Source organism: Oncorhynchus nerka, linkage group LG19, assembly GCF_034236695.1.
Source record: "Oncorhynchus nerka isolate Pitt River linkage group LG19, Oner_Uvic_2.0, whole genome shotgun sequence".
NCBI classification, from domain to species: domain Eukaryota; kingdom Metazoa; phylum Chordata; class Actinopteri; order Salmoniformes; family Salmonidae; genus Oncorhynchus; species Oncorhynchus nerka.
In genome coordinates this window covers 4,357,749-4,371,750 of record NC_088414.1, presented here as the reverse complement: position 1 = coordinate 4,371,750, position 14,002 = coordinate 4,357,749, and positions in this window count along the sequence as shown.

The window sequence follows — 14,002 nt, the reverse complement described above, 5'->3', positions numbered from 1 at the left end:
TCCACTGCATTGGTCTCTTCCTCTGTTCTCTGGGCCTATCATGTCTCGCGTCCTCTTTGTACATCTCTTTACTCTCTCTCACACATGCATTTGCTTCTTCTCTATCTCTATCTTTCTCTGTTTGTAAATCTGGAGTGAGGGCAGCTGTTGGAGCATCTGTGCAGGTCTGTGTGTGTGTGTGTGCTGACAGGGCAGCGGGTGCTATTTTAACGTGGGAGGCCTGGAAGACAAACATTCCTCTCGTCCTGCCTAGGAATCAGCTGTGCCATTAGATCCTGAGTGTTTGACGCACACGTGCACGATACATACATAATCACACACATATGGCCTCACGCGCACACACACACACACACACACACACACACACACACACACACACACACACACACTCCCTCACATTCTCTAAACGCACACTTTCTCACAAGGGTTTGATTGTGTCAAAGCCTGCTCACACAATCCCAATTACAGACAAACGACAGACATTCAGAGAGAAGGAGCCTGGCTGAACAGGACCGGAACAGATGCTCAGTGTCTCAGTGTGTGTGAACACACACACACACACACACACACACACACACACACACCTCACCCCAGGTCATCCTATTAGACAGGTTATTTATATGAACCTTTCTGTCTGGTCTGAGCAGATGTGATGGTTAGAGGAGAGAAGTTCAACATGGGCAACTGCAAGGCCTGCCTGCTCTACCGGCTCTTAGTGCTCTGGTGTATTGTATTGTGTGGTGTGTGTTGGTTGTGTAGCAGTTGGTGAGTCACTGAGGGAGTTGATGGTGTGTGTGTGTGTCGTGCTGGTAGTAAGTGTGTTTTCCCCCAGGCAGGCTGGGTAGATAGAGCCTAATCAGAGAAGGCAGCGGTAGCCCTGTGAATCAACTGAAAGAGTGACACAGCACGCACATAGCTGTCGGGACACCCCTCCCCCCTCTCTTGCACCCTTTTCTCCCCTCCTCTCTCTTCTCCTGTCCTCTGTCAAACTGTTTCTGTGAAGCAGAGCAGGGAAGTTAACTGGCTCACTGAGTTTGTCATTAATCACACGACTCTGGTGTGTGTGTGTGAGAGAGAGAGAGGGTTGTGGATGATTCTGGAAAAACACTTTCCCCGTTCAGGATGATAACGTGTTCTACTACCACCTACCTGCTGTGCAGTATGGGTCAGTATCTCCGTTACTCCTTTAGGCTGTGATACGGACCAGGATAAAGTTCCCCATTGTCACTTAGGAGGTCAGTTTTATGTCCAAATTGCTCCTAGTCCCCCCCCTACCCACACAAACATGCCCTTATTAGCAAACGAAGGAGGGTGGGGTGGAGGGGGGGAGTGAGGAGAGGAAGAAGGAGGGAAGAGTGGGGGGTTAGCTCCATATACCATGCGTCAGTGTGTGGACAGATCGACAGGAAGCAGCTCTCACACATAGAAGAAAGGGCCAATGGGCTGCTGGGCTCTCCACTAATCAGATTCCCCCTGTGACAAATTTGACTTCCGTCTCTCTAAACTGAGAGGAGGATTTGCTCTTAGAAACAAATCTATGGGCAGTTTTGCATTATAAGTTGTCCCCTGGGCACAGATCTAGGATCAGCTTACCCTCCTCAAATCCTGCACTTAATAATTATGGGGGACCGTAACACTGACCTTAGATCAGTGTCTAGGGGCAACGTCATCCTACTGTCCTACTACAATTTCTGTCCTGACTGACCCCCTCTGTTCCTCACAGACAGCCTTGACCTCAACCTCCCTTCCCCCCCAACGTCACACACACCTTCTCTTCTTCAAGCACGGGATAAGTGTGTGTGTGAGAGAGAGAGAGAGAGAACACAAAAAACTATACATACCTCACCCTAAACATCAGTGCCACAGGTAACTTCCACAAAGCTGTGTAAGATCTGAGACACAAGGCAAGAAGGGCCTTCTACGCCATCAAAAGGAAATCAAATTTGACATACCAATTAGGATCTGGCTAAAAATACTTGAATCAGTTATAGCACCCATTGCCCTTTATGGTTGTGAGGTCTGGGGTCCACTCACCAACCAAGAATTCACAAAATGGGACAAACACCAAATTAAGAGTCTGCATGCAGAATTCTGCAAAAATATCCTTGGTGTACAACGTCAAACACCAAATAATGTATGCAGAGCAGAATTAGGTCGATACGTGCTAATTATCAAAATCCAGAAAAGAGATGTTAAATTCTACAACCAACCAATAAAGCCATCACCTACAGAGAGCCCAGGACAGCGACACAATTAAACCCAACAAATCATGAGAAAACAAAAAGACAGGCCGGACAGGCTCCCATTAACATCGACAGGGCTGTAGTGGAACGGGTAGAGAGTTTCAAGTTCCTTGGTATCCACATCACCAACAAACTATCATGGTCCAAACACACCAAGACAGTCGTGAAGAGGGCACGACAACACATTTCCCCTCTCAGGAGACTGAAAAGATTTGTCGGGGGTCCCCAGATCCTCAAAAAGTTTTACAGCTGCACCATCGAGAGCATCCTGACCGTTTGCATCCCCGCCTGGTATGGCAACTGCTCGGCATCTGACCGTAAGGCGCTACAGAGGGTAGTGCGTGCGGCCCAGTACATCACTGGGGCCAAGCTTCCTGCCACCCAGGACTTGTATACTAGGCAGTGTCAGAGGAAAGCCCCCAAAAATGGTCAGACTCCAGTCACCCTAATCATAGACTGTTCTCTCTGCTACCGCACTAGGACCAAAAGGCTCCTTAACAGCTTCTACCCCCAAGCCATAAGACTGCTGAACTATTAATTAAATGGCCACCGGACTATTTACATTGACAACCCCCCCCCATTTGTTTTTTACACTGCTGCTACTCGCTGTCTATTATCTGTAGTCACTTCACCCCTACCTACATGTACACATTGACTCGGTACCGGTACCCCCTGTATATAGCCTCGTTATTGTTATTTTTGTGTTACTTTTTTATTATTTTTTACTTTCGTTTATTTGGTAAACATTTTCTTAACTCTTTCTTGAAGTGCACTATTGGGCTTGTAAGTAAGCACTTCACGGTAACCTATTGTATTCAGCGCATGTGACAAATGTTGATTTGATATGATTTGGAGATAGATACTTGACAAATTGGAAAGAATTAACAAGACATCACAGCAAACTAGAATGCTATTTGGCCTTAAACAGCTTTGACTATGTACAGACTCAGTGAGCATAGCCTTGCTATTGAGAGGCCGCCGTAGACAGACTTGGCTCCCAAGAAAAGACAGGCTATGTGCAGACTGTCCACAAAATAGAGCCCCCCACATGCCCCCTAGACACTACAACAACATAACCAACAAAAACGGGTCACAACTCCTGCAGCTCTGTCGGACACTGGGTATGAACATAGTCAATGGTAGGCTTCGAGGGGACTCCTACGGTAGGTACACCTATAGCTCATCTCTTGGCAGTAGTACTGTAGACGACTTTATCACTGACCTCAACCCAGAGTCTCTTAGAGCGTTCACAGTCAGTCCACTGACACCCTTATCAGATCACAGCAAAATCCCACTCTACTTGAACAGAGCTATGCTCAGTCATGAGGCATCAAAGCCAAAGGAACTGAATAATATTAAGAAATTCTAAAGATGAAAGGAAAGTAGTGTTAGGAAAAACAGTTAGGCAACAACAAACTCAATACCTTCTAGACAATTTCCTGGACCAAATGTTTCACTGTAATAGTGACGGTGTAGACTTGGCAGTAGAAAACCTAAACATTATATTTGACCTCTCAGCTTCCCTATCAAATCTGAAAATGTCAAGCAGACAACCTAAGACAATTAACAACAATGACAAATGGTTTGAGGAAGAATGCAAAAACCTAAGGAGGACATTTGTAAACCTATCCAAACAAAAACATAGAGACCCAGAAAACCTGAGCCTGAATCACTAAAACAATACAGAAATATACACTACGGAAAAAAGAAGGAACAGCACAACAGAAATCAGCTCAATGTAATTGAAGAATCCTTAGCATCTAACCACTTCTGGGAAAATTGGAAAACTCTAAACAAACAACACAAAGAGTTTTTTTTGGACTCAATTTGGCACGAGGGTCTGCTGTACAAATGGATGGAAAGTAGTGTTGGGTGGAAAACATACAACATTATAAAATCCCTGTACACAAACAACAAGTGTGCGGTTAAAATAGGCAGAAAACACACATTTCTTTCCACAGGCCCAGTGGGTGAGACAGGGATGCAGCTTAAGCCCCACCCTCTTCAACATATATATCAACAAGGGCACCAGAACAGTCTGCAGCACCCGGCCTCACCCTACCAGAATCTGACGTCAAATGTCGACTGTTTGCTGTTGATCTGGTGCTTCTGTCCCCAACCAAGGAGGGCCCACAGCATCACCTAGATCTTCTGAACAGATTCTGTCAGACCTGGGCCCTGACAGTAAATCTCAGTAAGACAAAAATAATTGTTTTCCAAAAAAGGACCAGTTGCCAGGACCACGAATACACTGTTGCCCTAGTGCACAAACTATACATACCTCGGCCTAAACATCAGCGGCACAGGTAACTTCCACTTCCTGTGAACGATCTGAGAGACGGGGCAAGAGGAGTCTTCTATGCCATCAAACGGAACATTAAAATCAACCAATTAGGATTTGGCTAAAAATACTTGAATCAGCTATAGAACACATTCTCTTTATGGTTGTGAGGTATGTGGTCCTCCAACCAAGAATTCACAAAATGGGACAAACACCAAATTAAGACTCTGCAAGCAGAATTATTCCAAAATATCCTCTGTGTACAATGCATGCATAATTCACAAAATGGGACAAACACCAAATTAAGACTCTGCAAGCAGAATTATTCCAAAATATCCTCTGTGTACAATGCATGCATAATTCACAAAATGGGACAAACACCAAATTAAGACTCTGCAAGCAGAATTATTCCAAAATATCCTCTGTGTACAATGCATGCATAATTCACAAAATGGGACAAACACCAAATTGAGACTCTGCATGCAGAATTCTGCAGAAATATCATCATGTAACTGCAGATTTCCTCCTCTTCAGCTGAAGAGGAGGTGTAGCAGGGATCGGACCAAAACGCAGCGTGGTAAGTGTCCATATCGTTTATTATAAAACATAAACTGAACACTAAGAAATACAAAACAATAAATGTGAACTTGACCGAAAACCAAACCAATACAGTCCAGTGTGGTGTGGTGACAAACACAGACACGGAAACAAACACCCACAAACCAAGAGTGAAACCCAGGCTACCTAAGTATGATTGTCAATCAGAGACAACTAATGACACCTCTGATTGAGAACCATACTAGGCCGAACACAGAAATAGAAAAACATAGAAACACAAAACATAGACTGCCCACCCCAACTCACGCCCTTACCATACTAAATAAAGACAAAACAAAGGAAAATTAAGGTCAGAACGTGACACACCAGAATTAGGCCGATACCCTGTAATTGTTTAAATCCAGAAAATAGACGTTTAAATATACAACCACCTAAAAGGAAGCGATTCCCGCACCTTCCATAACAAAGCCATCACTACAGAGAAAAGAACCTGGAGAAGAGTCCCCTAAGCAAGCTGGTCCTGGGGCTCTGTTCACAAACACAAACAAACCCCACAGAGCCCCAGGACAGCAACACTAGAAAAATATATATATTTTTTTAAATTACTTGACACATTGGAAATAATTTACCAAAACAACTGTGCAAACTAGAATGCCATTTGGCCCTAAACAAAGAGTGCACGGTGGCAGAATACTTGACCACTGTGACTGACACAAAATAAAGGAAATATTTGACTATGTACAGACTCAGTGAGCATAGCCTTGCTATTGAGAAAGGCTGCCGAAGGCAGACCTGGCTCTCAAGAAAATGAGGTGGAAACTGAGCTGCACAGCCTAACCTCCTGCCAAATGTATGATCATATTAGAGACACATATTTCCCTCAGATTACACAGACCCACAAAGAATTTGAAAACAAATCCAATCCCATGTCTATTGGGTGAAATATCACAGTGTGCAATCACAGTAGCAAGATTTGTGACCACAAGAAAAGGGCAACCAGACTTCCGGCAATGGCGAAGCTCTAACAAGATGCGTCTGCGTAGCGTCCTCGAATGTTTGAAACATTTTAAGGCATTTTGACACAGTTTACATATTCGTTAATAGTGAGTTTGGTAGTGAAAACGTCTCTTTTATCGCCAAAACAAAAGATGCCCAGTATGTCAAAGCCTCAGACGAGGCATGGAAAAATGCCCCCCCTTGACATCCCTTCTTCGGCCTCGGCAGATGCTAGCTCGGAAGAAGCACCAGCATGGTTCAGAATGGAGATGGACAAGGGTATAACGAAAATCCAAGAGACACTTTCTGAACGACCTCAGCAAATTTGATGTGCTGGTCGATAAACTCCACGAAGACCAGGAAGTCACAAAGGGACGAGTGACAAAGTTAGAAAAAGACAACGTTGACTACCAGGCTGCCATCCTAGACGTCCGCGAGGACGTGGACCAAAAATACAAGAAGTTGGAAGACAGAAAAAGATTTCACAACCAAAGGGTTAAAGAATTCAGCCCAGCTGTGGCTGGAGAGGAAAGGGGTACATGTACTCTGGTCTTCAAGCTCTGTTGGGGAACGATGCAGCTCTGGAGGCTTGCATGAAGTGGCATGAACCTAACCCTAACCATCTAGTTTTTGAGGATGAGAAATGGGGAAAGCTCTTTTTAGATGCTCAGTGTATTTTATTTAACACAAGGCACACGTTGATGCAATTTAATGAGATCAATTCTAAATATTCCACATTCTGCCCAAGGTGTAAAAGGGGGTGCACACTTCTGCATATGTTTTTGTCCTGCCCCGAACTAAGCAATTATTGGAAAGACATTATTCAGATTTTTATCACAGGTCACTAATATGACGGTACCACTAGATCCTTCCCTTATACTTCATGGAGATGACTCTATTCTATCAGTTAACATTGGTAGCAAAACCAGATTCATTAAATTGGCAGTCATTGCAGCCAATAAATGCACAGCTATTATTTGGAAGAGTGACACTCCGCCAAGCAAGCAGATGTGGCTAAAAGAACTATCTTCCTATATTCCATCTGAAAAAATGATGTACAATTGACTTAATAAACCCTTTGGATTTACTGATGTGACTTTCAGTAGTTTCTAGAGTGGTCACCTTAGCAGCCTCATTATTACTTTCTTCATTAATGTATTGTTATTACTATTTTTCTGTATGGAAGCATTTATTTTCTTGCATTGAATGTGAAGGTCATTCTGTTTCTTTTTTGTTGATAATAAGTGAAGCTAATACCCGCAGAGGGGAGGGAGGTGGGTGTTCATGTGTTGGAGGGAAGCGTTTTGCACGATGTGCTCCCATGTAGCATGGTGTTTTGTGTAGGTGGAAGGAATATCTGTGTCATATTTTGCTGATTGTTACATTGTAAAAAAAAAAAAAAGAAGGATGATGACACCAAAAGCAAAATAACGACAAAAAACGAAAGCGCACAATAAACTATACAGAAAACAAGATCCCACAAAACCCAAAAGGAAAATGACAACCTGTATATGATCCCCCAATCAGAGACAACCTATATATGATCCCCCAATCAGAGACAACCTGTATATGATCCCCCAATCAGAGACAACCTGTATATGATCCCCCAATCAGAGACAACCTGTATATGATCCCCCAATCAGAGACAACCTATATATGATCCCCCAATCAGAGACAACCTATATATGATCCCCCAATCAGAGACAACCTATATATGATCCCCCAATCAGAGACAACCTGTATATGATCCCCCAATCAGAGACAACCTGTATATGATCCCCCAATCAGAGACAACCTGTATATGATCCCCCAATCAGAGACAACCTGTATATGATCCCCCAATCAGAGACAACCTGTATATGATCCCCAATCAGAGACAACCTGTATATGATCCCCCAATCAGAGACAACCTGTATATGATCCCCCAATCAGAGACAACCTATATATGATCCCCCAATCAGAGACAACCTATATATGATCCCCCAATCAGAGACAACCTATATATGATCCCCCAATCAGAGACAACCTGTATATGATCCCCCAATCAGAGACAACCTATATATGATCCCCAATCAGAGACAACCTGTATATGATCCCCCCAATCAGAGACAACTTATATATGATCCCCCAATCAGAGACAACCTGTATATGATCCCCCAATCAGAGACAACCTGTATATGATCCCCCCCAATCAGAGACAACCTATATATGATCCCCCAATCAGAGACAACCTATATATGATCCCCCAATCAGAGACAACCTATATATGATCCCCCAATCAGAGACAACCTGTATATGATCCCCCAATCAGAGACAACCTGTATATGATCCCCCAATCAGAGACAACCTATATATGATCCCCCAATCAGAGACAACCTGTATATGATCCCCCAATCAGAGACAACCTGTATATGATCCCCCAATCAGAGACAACCTGTATATGATCCCCCAATCAGAGACAACCTGTATATGATCCCCCAATCAGAGACAACCTATATATGATCCCCCAATCAGAGACAACCTATATATGATCCCCCAATCAGAGACAACCTATATATGATCCCCAATCAGAGACAACCTATATATGATCCCCCAATCAGAGACAACCTATATATGATCCCCCAATCAGAGACAACCTATATATGATCCCCCAATCAGAGACAACCTATATATGATCCCCCAATCAGAGACAACCTATATATGATCCCCCAATCAGAGACAACCTATATATGATCCCCAATCAGAGACAACCTATATATGATCCCCCAATCAGAGACAACCTATATATGATCCCCCAATCAGAGACAACCTATATATGATCCCCAATCAGAGACAACCTATATATGATCCCCCAATCAGAGACAACCTATATATGATCCCCCAATCAGAGACAACCTCAGATCCCCCAATCAGAGACAACCTATATATGATCCCCCAATCAGAGACAACCTATATATGATCCCCCAATCAGAGACAACCTATATATGATCCCCCAATCAGAGACAACCTATATATCCCCCAATCAGATCCCCCAATCAGAGACAACCTATATATGATCCCCCAATCAGAGACAACCTATATATGATCCCCCAATCAGAGACAACCTGTATATGATCCCCCAATCAGAGACAACCTATATATGATCCCCCAATCAGAGACAACCTATATATGATCCCCCAATCAGAGACAACCTGTATATGATCCCCCAATCAGAGACAACCTATATATGATCCCCCAATCAGAGACAACCTATATATGATCCCCCAATCAGAGACAACCTATATATGATCCCCCAATCAGAGACAACCTATATATGATCCCCCAATCAGAGACAACCTATATATGATCCCCCAATCAGAGACAACCTATATATGATCCCCCAATCAGAGACAACCTATATATGATCCCCCAATCAGAGACAACCTATATATGATCCCCCAATCAGAGACAACCTGTATATGATCCCCCAATCAGAGACAACCTATATATGATCCCCCAATCAGAGACAACCTGTATATGATCCCCCAATCAGAGACAACCTATATATGATCCCCCAATCAGAGACAACCTGTATATGATCCCCCAATCAGAGACAACCTATAAGATCACTGACGTTATGATTCCAAGTTGGGAACTCGGGCCTCTTTCTAGAGCTCCGACCTGAAGTTCACTGACGTTATGATTCCAAGTTGGGAACTCGGGCCTCTTTCCAGAGCTCTGACCTGAAGATCACTGACGTTATGATTCCAAGTTGGGAACTCGGGCCTCTTTCCAGAGCTCTGACCTGAAGATCACTGACGTTATGATTCCAAGTTGGGAACTCTGGCCTCTTTCCAGAGCTCCGACCTGAAAATCACTGACGTTATGATTCCAAGTTGAGAACTCGGGCCTCTTTCTAGAGCTCCGGCCTGAAGATCACTAACGTTATGATTCCAAGTTGGGAACTCTGGCCTCTTTCTAGAGCTCCGACCTGAAGATCACTGACGTTATGATTCCAAGTTGGGAACTCTGGCCTCTTTCTAGAGCTCCGACCTGAAGATCACTGACGTTATGATTCCAAGTTGGGAACTCTGGCCTCTTTCTAGAGCTCCGACCTGAAGATCACTGACGTTATGATTCCAAGTTGGGAACTCTGGCCTCTTTCTAGAGCTCCGACCTGAAGATCACTGACGTTATGATTCCAAGTTGGGAACTCGGGCCTCTTTCTAGAGCTCCGACATGAAGATCACTGACGTTATGATTCCAAGTTGGGAACTCTGGCCTCTTTCCAGAGCTCCGACCTGAAGATCACTGACGTTATGATTCCAAGTTGGGAACTCGGGCCTCTTTCTAGAGCTCCGACCTGAAGATCACTGAGGTTATGATTCCAAGTTGGGAACTCAAGCCTCTTTCTAGAGCTCCGACCTGAAGATCACTGACGTTATGATTCCAAGTTGGGAACTCGGGCCTCTTTCTAGAGCTCCGGCCTGAAGATCACTGACGTTATGATTCCAAGTTGGGAACTCGGGCCTCTTTCCAGAGCTCTGACCTGAAGATCACTGACGTTATGATTCCAAGTTGGGAACTCGGGCCTCTTTCCAGAGCTCTGACCTGAAGATCACTGACGTTATGATTCCAAGTTGGGAACTCTGGCCTCTTTCCAGAGCTCCGACCTGAAAATCACTGACGTTATGATTCCAAGTTGAGAACTCGGGCCTCTTTCTAGAGCTCCGGCCTGAAGATCACTAACGTTATGATTCCAAGTTGGGAACTCTGGCCTCTTTCTAGAGCTCCGACCTGAAGATCACTGACGTTATGATTCCAAGTTGGGAACTCTGGCCTCTTTCTAGAGCTCCGACCTGAAGATCACTGACGTTATGATTCCAAGTTGGGAACTCTGGCCTCTTTCTAGAGCTCCGACCTGAAGATCACTGACGTTATGATTCCAAGTTGGGAACTCTGGCCTCTTTCTAGAGCTCCGACCTGAAGATCACTGACGTTATGATTCCAAGTTGGGAACTCGGGCGTCTTTCTAGAGCTCCGACCTGAAGATCACTGACGTTATGATTCCAAGTTGGGAACTCGGGCCTCATTCTAGAGCTCCGACAAGAAGATCACTGACGTTATGATTCCAAGTTGGGAACTCTGGCCTCTTTCCAGAGCTCCGACCTGAAGATCACTGACGTTATGATTCCAAGTTGGGAACTCGGGCCTCTTTCTAGAGCTCCGACCTGAAGATCACTGAGGTTATGATTCCAAGTTGGGAACTCAAGCCTCTTTCTAGAGCTCCGACCTGAAGATCACTGACGTTATGATTCCAAGTTGGGAACTCGGGCCTCTTTCTAGAGCTCCGGCCTGAAGATCACTGACGTTATGATTCCAAGTTGGGAACTCGGGCCTCTTTCTAGAGCTCCGGCCTGAAGATCACTGACGTTATGATTCCAAGTTGGGAACTCGGGCCTCTTTCTAGAGCTCCGACCTGAAGATCACTGACGTTATGATTCCAAGTTGAGAACTCGGGCCTCTTTCTAGAGCTCCGGCCTGAAGATCACTAACGTTATGATTCCAAGTTGGGAACTCGGGCCTCTTTCTAGAGCTCCGACATGAAGATCACTGACGTTATGATTCCAAGTTGGGAACTCTGGCCTCTTTCCAGAGCTCCGACCTGAAGATCACTGACGTTATGATTCCAAGTTGGGAACTCGGGCCTCTTTCTAGAGCTCCGACCTGAAGATCACTGAGGTTATGATTCCAAGTTGGGAACTCAACCCTCTTTCTAGAGCTCCGACCTGAAGATCACTGACGTTATGATTCCAAGTTGGGAACTCGGGCCTCTTTCTAGAGCTCCGGCCTGAAGATCACTGAGGTTATGATTCCAAGTTGGGAACTCAAGCCTCTTTCTAGAGCTCCGACCTGAAGATCACTGACGTTATGATTCCAAGTTGGGAACTCGGGCCTCTTTCTAGAGCTCCGACCTGAAGATCACTGAGGTTATGATTCCAAGTTGGGAACTCAACCCTCTTTCTAGAGCTCCGACCTGAAGATCACTGACGTTATGATTCCAAGTTGGGAACTCGGGCCTCTTTCTAGAGCTCCGGCCTGAAGATCACTGACGTTATGATTCCAAGTTGGGAACTCGGGCCTCTTTCTAGAGCTCCGGCCTGAAGATCACTGACGTTATGATTCCAAGTTGGGAACTCGGGCCTCTTTCCAGAGCTCTGACCTGAAGATCACTGACGTTATGATTCCAAGTTGGGAACTCGGGCCTCTTTCCAGAGCTCTGACCTGAAGATCACTGACGTTATGATTCCAAGTTGGGAACTCTGGCCTCTTTCCAGAGCTCCGACCTGAAAATCACTGACGTTATGATTCCAAGTTGAGAACTCGGGCCTCTTTCTAGAGCTCCGGCCTGAAGATCACTAACGTTATGATTCCAAGTTGGGAACTCTGGCCTCTTTCTAGAGCTCCGACCTGAAGATCACTGACGTTATGATTCCAAGTTGGGAACTCTGGCCTCTTTCTAGAGCTCCGACCTGAAGATCACTGACGTTATGATTCCAAGTTGGGAACTCTGGCCTCTTTCTAGAGCTCCGACCTGAAGATCACTGACGTTATGATTTCAAGTTGGGAACTCTGGCCTCTTTCTAGAGCTCCGACCTGAAGATCACTGACGTTATGATTCCAAGTTGGGAACTCGGGCCTCTTTCTAGAGCTCCGACCTGAAGATCACTGACGTTATGATTCCAAGTTGGGAACTCGGGCCTCTTTCTAGAGCTCCGACATGAAGATCACTGACGTTATGATTCCAAGTTGGGAACTCTGGCCTCTTTCCAGAGCTCCGACCTGAAGATCACTGACGTTATGATTCCAAGTTGGGAACTCGGGCCTCTTTCTAGAGCTCCGACCTGAAGATCACTGAGGTTATGATTCCAAGTTGGGAACTCAAGCCTCTTTCTAGAGCTCCGACCTGAAGATCACTGACGTTATGATTCCAAGTTGGGAACTCGGGCCTCTTTCTAGTGCTCCGGCCTGAAGATCACTGACGTTATGATTCCAAGTTGGGAACTCGGGCGTCTTTCTAGAGCTCCGGCCTGAAGATCACTGACGTTATGATTCCAAGTTGGGAACTCGGGCCTCTTTCTAGAGCTCCGACCTGAAGATCACTGACGTTATGATTCCAAGTTGAGAACTCGGGCCTCTTTCTAGAGCTCCGGCCTGAAGATCACTAACGTTATGATTCCAAGTTGGGAACTCTGGCCTCTTTCTAGAGCTCCGACCTGAAGATCACTGACGTTATGATTCCAAGTTGGGAACTCTGGCCTCTTTCTAGAGCTCCGACCTGAAGATCACTGACGTTATGATTCCAAGTTGGGAACTCTGGCCTCTTTCTAGAGCTCCGACCTGAAGATCACTGACGTTATGATTCCAAGTTGGGAACTCTGGCCTCTTTCTAGAGCTCCGACCTGAAGATCACTGACGTTATGATTCCAAGTTGGGAACTCGGGCCTCTTTCTAGAGCTCCGACCTGAAGATCACTGACGTTATGATTCCAAGTTGGGAACTCGGGCCTCTTTCTAGAGCTCCGACATGAAGATCACTGACGTTATGATTCCAAGTTGGGAACTCTGGCCTCTTTCCAGAGCTCCGACCTGAAGATCACTGACGTTATGATTCCAAGTTGGGAACTCGGGCCTCTTTCTAGAGCTCCGACTTGAAGATCACTGAGGTTATGATTCCAAGTTGGGAACTCAAGCCTCTTTCTAGAGCTCCGACCTGAAGATCACTGACGTTATGATTCCAAGTTGGGAACTCGGGCCTCTTTCTAGAGCTCCGGCCTGAAGATCACTGACGTTATGATTCCAAGTTGGGAACTCGGGCCTCTTTCTAGAGCTCCGGCCTGAAGATCACTGACGTTATGATTCCAAGTTGGGAACTCGGGCCTCTT